Genomic DNA, 10,215 nt, shown 5'->3' with positions numbered 1-10,215 from the left:
TTGCTCAAGTGTGAAAACCCTCGTACTTATGATAAAAAGACTGAAGTTTAGCTTCAGAGTGAAGCTTTTTAATTTAAGGGTTGTGACTGACATATTAGGCTTTTGGAAACATCTTGAATACATGACTTTTTTTTCAAATTGACAGTATAACCCTATATCAACTGACACAGAAATGAAAGAAAACAGTGATGTTGACACACATTGAGGCTTGCAGGTTAATGTCTTCTGCCTGATGAATTTCTGTTAGACTGTTCAAAATCAGACTCTTAATGAGAAATTTTACATCTGAGACATGAGACATACAGCATAGTGAAACTTCATAGAGCCCCTCTTCTTTCACACTGACTCCTCCCTGCTCTTACGCTTACAGGCCTTCAGTCGCTCAGCCATGTAGCCAAAACACATGAGAAGCTAGCACTGCAACGTGCAAGAAAAGAGATGCAGCCTTTCTTTTTTTTTAACTATGTTCTCTCTCTCTCTCTCTCTCTCTCTCGCTCTCTCTCTCTCTCTCTATATATATATATATATATATATTTTTTTTTTTTTTTTTTTTCTCTCTAGCGGGATGAAGCCCACGGTACTTACGCCCGCTCGATCTTCACGGGAGGGACTCGACACGATCGCCTTAGCAGGAACGAGGCTACGCGCCTTGATTGATATGGATCAGCATATTGACTGCGACGGCTTGCGCGCACGCTTGGCCCCGTCTCAGTCTAAAGAGACAAAACATGTGACCATTGGCTCCAGAAGTGAATTTCTTCATTTCTGCTGTTCATTCTGTGTGAAATACATTTATAAGGGATGTTAGATCTCTTCAAAGTCATTGATCGTGCGTGGTGTTTGATCATCGTGCCCTGCCTTGGAGCCCAAAATGCTTTACTTCTGTTTACATACACAAGAAAATAGGGGATAAAAGAGGAAGGAGAGGAGTAGAGAAATTCTCGAGGGAGTGCAGACTCACACACTGGGTGGTGAGCTGATGTGAATCTGGATGAAACACAGTCAACTATTTTATGTAGTCATATGAAAATAATACATGAAACTAAGCAGACCCATTTTGAGTTTAGACAGTTAGGTACTGAGCTGATAGAAGTTTTAACTTAATCCTACCACGGTTACACAGTAGACTGTTGGTGTGGCGTGATGATATGAAACTAAGAAACAAAGACAAGAACACATAGATCATGTCAAACCTTCAGTAACATTTGTGTTTACACACCGGCTGCTTTCTCTGTAACTTATACAGTTTTTCAGTGGAAATAAGTTTGAATCTGAAACCCAATAGGAACATACTGTGTTTCTCAAAAAAAGATCATCACATTTTTAATGTGATGATCTAAATATGGATTTCCTCCTAGACCAGTGAAACACATGTTGCTTGGCTATTTCCACTTCTGAGAGTATACTGTAGACTCTTGTAATCAGGAAGTGGCTCTTAAGCAAACAGCATAATGTTCATGCAATCCAAATGAAACTGTATTTACTCTTTTTTGGTTAATGTGAGTCCTTACATGTAGTCAAGTCACACAACCCCGTACATCCCTGTCTTTTAATGCTGTCAGGTTCCCATATCTAGAATGTAGCATGTGAATACAATTATAAGATGACTTCATAGGTATTCAATAGTTTTCATCATTTCTAGTCTTGTAGTTTTGTGGTTCATATCAGTTCCTAAAGCTAACTTAACTAATGTTATGTCAAAAAGAACATGAGTGTTATCACTGTAGAAAAAGCAAACGTAGACGTCAACTATACTTCCCATTAGTTGCTGTTGGCCAACCGGTGACAGGGTTCATACTGACAAACATGACAACATTTTTTTTACCCTGTGATGTTAGGCTATCTCCACAACTGCTGTGTGTGCTTCTAAAAATCATTAAGGATAATCATGGTCCCCAGAGGATGATTCCTGATGGTTTTGGTCATTCCTGATCTCTTTCACTACAATCAGACCTAAAGATTTATTTGCATGCAAGAAACAAATTTCCAATACTTTTATAGTTTTATGTGTATGATGACAAAAAAATTTTTTTTGGGGTGCTTCATGTTTTTATTAAAGAGATTAAAGTAAAGAAACAATAGTATATTAGGAGATATGCAAATGAGGTCCCCAGATGGATTAAAACCGGGGATGTTGTGACTAGCAGCCTGGCTCTAGGTGTTGGTGAGTCCACCACTGTGGCCCAAACTGAAACAGCTCAACAATTATTAGCTGGACTGTCATAAAATTTTATACAGACATTAATGGTCCCAAGTGGATGAATCCTAATGACTTTGGTGATCCTCTTTTTATCTAGCGCCATCATCAGGTCCAACAATTTTGGATCAAAAACCTGTAATGTAATATGTGCAATGTAATGCTAACACGCTAAACTAAGATGTTGATAAACATTATACCTACTGCATCAGCATGTAAGCATTGTCAACAGTTTTCCTTCAGCTATTCACATGTGCATGATGGAAATTCCCTACAACAAAGTCATGGGACTAAATAGTGTTTGACAGTGTGTGTGTGTGTGTGTGTGTGTGTGTGTGTGTGTGTGTGTGTGTGTGTGTGTGTGTGTGTGTGTGTGTATGCGGTTGGAGGTGGGTGTGGGATGAGGTTGACAGTGTTGTTGACAATGAATACATGCTGGTGTTACCAGAGAGAAAGCTTCTCTAGGGATCGAGTCACAGTCTGTGCCAGTACTGTAAAAAAACGGACAGCCTTCCATCTTTTGGCCCCAACTTCCATCAAAAAAGTTGCTGCGAAGTTGACGAAAATGCCAGAAATGAACAACTGGAAACTGAAGTCGACAGAAACGCGCCACCGACCAAACAGAGAAACTGTCTACGTCTCATGACACACGCTGACCATCAACACTATCTATGTTTCTGTTTACTTCCTGGTAGACAAACAAGACTTTAAGGCATAATTGGTATTAGCCCTTATTATCCCAAACACAAATTGGCATAGTCAATGGCAGACTTTTTTCCTTCTTAATCTGTATCACATGATAAAATGACAGTTTTGCACTTGTCCATTTGCGTTTCTCACTGCCTTATTACAAACTAACCACAAATTGAAAACAGAAGTCACATGGCCTGAAAAATGACTCACTTACTGGATAAACTCAGCTAACCACAATATCCCTCTGCAACACTTTTTTTACTCTACAAATAGATGAACATGACTGTTAGTTGAAACTCCAGTTGTATGTCATTCGGCAAAGTTACAAGAGAAGAGCCACTAGTGACAACATAACACAATATATAGTTCAGCCCCCTCAGCCTCCTTTGGAATACATGTACAGTACATTCTTGGTGCAGATGCTAGAAAAACAGCTAGTGTGACAGCTAGATTCAGCATGACAAGACATGGCATGGCGTTTTTTCCTAAATGTTTCCTCATTCCATAAGTCACTTCAGAAAGTTTCACTTCCTTCCACTTTTTGCACACTAGATTTAATTTTAAATGGATAAAACTGCGATTTTGCAAATTTATTAAAAATCAAAAACTGAAATCTCGCATTTACAAAAGTATTAGGACCCTGAATTCAGTACTTTGACACCCTTCAGCAGCAATTACAGTTTCATGTCTTCTTGGTTTAGTCTCTATAAGCTTTGCACACCTGGATTTAAGCAGCTTATCCCATTCTTCCTTTGCAGGTCCTCTCAAGCTCCATCACATTGGATGGGAAACAGCTGTGAACAGCCATCTCCCATCTCTGCAGAACAATTCCGGACCTCGGTTAGAGTCACTGTTGGGTTCTTGTTCACTTCCCTTCCAGCCAGGAACAGCCAGGAGGAGTCCCGGTACTTCCATGTCACAATTATTGAGGCCACTGTGCTCCTGCAAACACTCAGACTTAGAAATGGTTTTTTACCTTGAAACTGATCTATTCTTCGCCACAATTATATTGCAGAATGTTTACCGAGATTTCCTTTGGCTTCATGGCTTGGGTTTTGTCCTGACATGCTGCATGAATTGTGGGACCTTTTATACACAGGTGTGCACCTTTTCTAAACTATGTCCAATCAATTCAATTTGCCACAGGTAGACAGTTAAAGCAAACATGATGCACCTGACCACAGTTTGGAGGGTCGCAGCACAAGGCTTGAATACTTTTGTAAATAAGAGATTTCAGTTTTTAATTTTTAATAAATCTGCAGAATTTTTCAAAAACATGTTTTCACTTTGCTATTATGGCTTATTGAGTGTAGGTTGATGATGGCGATTTTATCCATTTAAAATAAAGTCTATAACACAATAAAAGTGAAGGGGTGTTTGGTGTTGTGCATGGGTGTCTTAGGTATTTGACCTCAACATTTGTGTTTTTGGTTTATATACTGTTTCATAGTATAAGTCACTTTTGACGATTGTATTATTAAGCAGTGACCAAAATCTTCCATTATAAGGGACATGTTGTCCTAACTTCATCCAAATGGGTTTGGTTGCCTTTTAGTTTAATTGCTAACCGTCCATTGTGACAACTCCTCGACCCCCTAGTTTCAAACTCTGTACATACCGGACATCATTCTGCTCAATGAAAGTCATCATCAACATCCACGTGAGAAACAGAAAGAACACACATGTGGGCAGAAGAGAAAGAGCACGCTTATGAATAACCGAGACTTAACTTTTATCTGATAACTATTCACAATAATTCAGTGTCATCACAAGAGTGGATGACTACACTACACAACACTGCAGACTGTCACAGGTTAAACCACACATTAACCCTCATATGAATGGGTCCGCTGGTTTAACACGCAGTGGAGCCACGCCATATGTGCATCTGTTGTCAGAAAGGGGTACTGCACATACCCAGCGCCAAACGGTACACAGAGTAAATAGGAAGACAGGAAGCTCAAACTAGAGACGATACACAGATGAGTCATGCATCAGTAGGAAATAAGCTTTGTTTGGTTAGCGTGTTGAAGAAGATTCATTACAGTATACACCGCATAAAGGCTTGTTACTGTGATTGTTGCTATTTGACAGGAGCCATTCACTGTTTGTTTGATACAAATCGTTACGACTGTCACATGTGACTTATGGTAATTTCTATAAACAGTCTGTGCAGTATATACATATTCAATGTACTTTTTGTGCGCATACAAATGTAATTGATGTGACCCCATGGGAGGTCGTGATGCCATTATAACTGACCTAAAACTATAATTATGTGAAGGTAAGCTAATTTAACACCTGCTATAGGCTCAGTGAGCTCTTTTTTAGTAGCTCCCTGTTTCACATCCATCAGAGGAAACCTGTGAGGCTACAAGGTGAAGGGAAACTAGACGATGTGTTTCCCTCCACATAACAGAACTTCCTTTATTTGGTAAGACTTCAGGGGAAATACTGATTTTACCTTCGATTAGGTACATTCCTGATGTTACTTCAAGTGTGTAAAGAATTGAAAAGTGTTGGTTTAAAAGTATAACCAAAACCTCCTCTATTAACAATCAGCTAAAATAAGCAGAGATGGGAAGCTGACTTAGGACAGGTAGTTTTCATTGATTTTCAGCTACTGTATGGTGAGAATTAACATACGTAATTGCTGGTGTTAACAGTAAAAGTGTCTCTGGCCTCTATTTAAAGATATGGAAGTTTATATAGGGGTTGAGGAAGGGGTGTGGTTTGGATGAGAAACTGTGTCATAGCTTCCCCAATTTCTTTTTTTTCTCTTTAATTTCTACAATTTGGATTGTTGCTCAAAACTTTTATCTTGCTTCCTCCCCTGTCTCCTCCTCCTGTATACTCTCCTTTCCTTTTCTCTCCCCTCCTCCCGTCTCCTCTCCTCTCTATTGTAAATATCTAATGCTCCTTACAATGGCAGTGAGGGCAGTGGAGGAGGGAGGCCATAGACTGTCTATTGAAGTTTGTGCTCATAGTTCCTCTGTGCAGTCGCAGCTGTGACCACAGGGAGGTGAGATAAAAATGGATTGCAAGAGATGCGTGTGTATGCCTGTGTGTGCGCGCTACACCCAGATGCAAAAAGTCTTTCCTCCACTCTTTGCACGGTGCACCTACACTTTGTATGTGGGTTGAGGGTTTCAGTCACTGTCATGCTGTAGTTTACCGTTTTCAACATCTGCCTGTTGTTTTTTGAACATGTCTAACACATTCAGTTATAAAGATAGCTATAAAGATAATTATAAAGATAGGTATTATAAAGATAGCAGCCATGATGTCCGTGTATGCAATCCTACTCTGCTACTTTTGTGTTCAAACCTGCTTTCTAAAAAGAAAACAAGTTTTGAGTAAACTTAAAATCTTTATTAAAAGTTGTAGCAGACTTTTCATCAATCCTCTGCCATCATCATTTTAGATAAAGTTAGTATATGTAAGGTACATGATATTAAACTTGGGTCAAAGATGATGAAAATCATAAAATTATAGAAGCGCTTTGTGGTTGTTGCACATTTAGCCATAGAAAGATAAAGCTGGTAGGCTCTGAATGGCATCTTATGGTTGTGTGCACATTACTTCACTGGTTACTACAGCCAGTAGACTGAACATCCGGCTCTTCTTACTGATTCCAAAAATACTCCAACACCATTTGAAATTAACAAGAGCACTGAGCCAATCCAGTTTTAAAAAAACAATACCAGCCATGCTTAAACTATAAAAACGTAGACATTGACCAGTATGGTCAGTTCTTGGCCTACTGTACTGTAAGTAACACATAATAATTAAAATCATCCACGTAAACACACAGAAAAAAAAACACAGATATGCACAACTACAACATTCACAATTTGATTCTCCCCAGATATCTTTTGCCACAGAGTTAAACTAAATGGAGACATACAACTTGTGTTTATCAGAAAGGCAGTGTTAGAGTGTTAGATTATTGTCAGAACAACCTTTTTTACACTTCCCCTTTTTCCTTCCTGTCTGCACTCTTTAGCACATTGTGTCATTGCACAGTGTAACACAGTCAGGCTTTATGCATCCTCTCTACTGACAATACAGTTTACATGAAGCCATATCTTTCAGTTTTGCTTAAGAAAAACATTTTATATTGCTGCCAAATCAATCAAATCTCTACAGTGAGCTACAAGGCCCCATGCTGTGTTTCTTAATCAACAAAGTCAGCCCTCCACCTCCAGAGTTTCACAACATGTCCGTGCTGTGTGTGGTGGTGAAACAACTAAAAACCACTGGAGGGCAGTGTGGCTTCACGTTGCACCACAGCCGTTCCCCTTTTTCACACACGTCTCTCTCTTCACTTGTTTTTTGGGAATAGCCAAGTGGCTGAATGCATTTTATACACACGCAAACACGTGTACACACACATACACACCCGCTCAGTGTTGCGATTTGGACTCCTTTTGGTTCCTCTCTGCCGATGACTGGCAGGTTCTTAACGAGAGCAGCCTAGAGCGTTTGCCCTCCAGGCCTGTACATCAACCATCAACATGCAACGCACGCACGCACACACACACACACTCGCGCATGCATGCTCACTCCCATATTCACACACACACACACACACACACACACACACACACACACACACATACACACACACACTCCTCTCTCTCTCCCTCTCTCTCTCTCCAGACTTTCTCTGTCCCATTTCTCAGGCTCAATCAGTTTGTCCATTGGTGAGGGAGTGTTTGACAGTCACTGGGAGACGGTTGGGGTTTAGCAGTATTATTATGTTTCCATGAAGTGGCCTTATCCAGCACAGAAGGAATGTCAGCTACACCATTGTTCAATAGGTTCAACACAAACACATTACAACACCACACAAGACTACTAAGGGCTAGTTGGAGTTACACGTACATAGATGTGTGAGTCGGTGTGTAGTTATTGTGGGCCACAATGATAAGACGGCATAGCTGGGGAAGTGAAGATGGAAACCCGGAGCAGCATGCTTTCTCTCCCCCTCCACCCTTTCATGATTCATCCCTCCTCTCACCTCTGTTCACTCTCTTTTTTTTTCTGCAGAGGAGAAAAAACCCAATTAAAATACTATGTGGATGGATACGATGAAGAAAGACATACCTCCTCCATGACATTCTCTCTACCCCCCGTGTAGTGACAGATCTGGTGCATTCAAACCGAGGTGAAAAAATGTGCAGGCTCCCACCCTCCTGCTGCCATTAAATGTTGATGTATAATATCAAAAATATATATATGTACACCACATGAGGATGAATGTATAAATCAAAATCTATCACAGATTCACCCCACATACATTCATGCGCTATATGTTTGTATGTGGTTGAGGGAGACAGAGATTCCCATATGCCAAACAAATACCTGATGCAGCAGGAGGTGTAGGATGGATCCATTTTTTACATTTCACACACACAAGCACACACGCACGCACGCACACACACAGCTGGATTCATGTCTTCCATGTATATCTCTCTCCTACCCCTCTTCCCTTCTTTCGCTCTTGTTTTCCTCTCTTCCTGACCCAACATCCCTCCGTCCCAGGAGATCCTGCTTTCTGCTGCCAGACTAGGCCTGTATACTGCACACACACACACACACACACACACACACACACACACACACACACACACACACACACACACACACACACACACACACACACACACACACACACAGGCTCTGTCTCTCTGTGGACACATGAACTGCCAGTCAATCCAGCAGCAGCTCTGTATAGACCTCACTGCCTCTCTGTTGTGGGGGTCAGGAGATGGAGATAAGTGTGTGTGTGTGTGTCTGTGTGTGTGTGTGTGTGTGTCTGTGTGTGTGTGTGTGTGTGTGTGTGTGTGTGTGTGGATAGAGAGAGAGAGAGAGAGAGAGACACAGGGTCAAGGGGCTGGAGGACTCCTCTATTCAGGTCTACTAAATACTGTATGCTGCTGATATTTACCTGCTTCAATATTACAACAATGCCCCTCAGGAGTGTGTGTTTACATCCCCAGCTGAAGGTGAAAAAACTCCACAGCTCGACTCTAATCTCAGTCAGCAGCAGCACAGGTTTACAAACATCCCTATTAAACACCCCCCATCCCCACCCCACCCTGTGAAGACATGCTGAAGGGACTCGGTTAACTGCAGTAAACAGCGAGCCCTCAGTGAGAAAGTCCAGAGAGACAGCAGTAACACCAGTCCCACGCCCACACATACACTCACACAAATCCAGTTCTGGGCTTTGAGTGGCCATTTAAAAATCTGGACGGCAGTTCACTGACCCAGCACTAACGAGGCATCTAGCCCAGCCTTCGAGGAGTAGCGCCTCTTATCTAGTGACCACACAGCGCTGGCTATCTCCTGACCGTGTTTGACCACTGCTTAAACTGATTAGCCCGTCATCCAGTCAAGTCTATGTTACAGTTACAGTAAGCAGAGATACACTGATGTGCATGCAAAACAATTTCTGGCTGCAACTGCGGAATGTGAGGTATCTTTTTGTGTGTGTGCCTGCCAGTATGATACGATAGCAGTACAGAAATGCCACACTAGCACCCTGAGAGGCAAACAATAGCACAGTGGCTCCGCTACTATCTGTCCACTTGAATCGGACAAATGGTCAGTGGTGGAGAGATGGCAGAGTGGACGTGTGATGGCCAAAATGTCAGGGGCTGGGGATTCACCCGTTTAATGAGAATCTATGGCCTGGACTGATGAAGGGCCTGACTGAGAGGCTTTGACAAGTCCTAATGCTCACATGTATAAATGATGTGGGTGGGTGGAGGGGGGTGTCCTGGTAGGATGTGGTTGTGTGGAATCAATCCTCAGAGAACATGGGTGGCGTGTAAGAACAGGCCAGAGACTGAATAAAAAGGCCAAGGACACACACCACGACAGAATCCACTCAGAGAAGTGAGAGGAGCAAACATCAGTCAAAAACTGACGGAAATCAGCAGGTCGCTATTTTGGGAAATATCCTTATTCACTTTCTAGCAGAGATTTAACCAGATGAGATACCACTTTTACATCTGTCCATTTAATTTAAGGCTACAGCTGGTTAGCTTAGCTTAGAACAAAGAATGGAAACAGGCGAGGCAGCTAGCTCAGGTCCGCCCAAGAGCAACAAAACCCTGCCAGCACCTCTAAAGCTCACTAGTTAACATGTTATATTTCATTTCTTTGGTCCATATAAAAATAGAGGAGTAAAAGTGGTCCAGTATACAACCCCCCACAAAATGGCAAAATAATGTTTTTACACTTCACTGTTTGTATGAATTCAAGATAAAATGTGCTAATCAGTGAGTTTTAGAAATGCTGGTAGGCTGAATTTG

Source organism: Seriola dumerili, unplaced genomic scaffold (assembly GCF_002260705.1).
Source record: "Seriola dumerili isolate Sdu_G_001 unplaced genomic scaffold, Sdu_1.0 BDQW01000002.1, whole genome shotgun sequence".
NCBI lineage: Eukaryota > Metazoa > Chordata > Actinopteri > Carangiformes > Carangidae > Seriola > Seriola dumerili.
The sequence above is the reverse complement of the archived record's forward strand: the minus strand, read 5'-3'. Positions refer to the sequence as shown.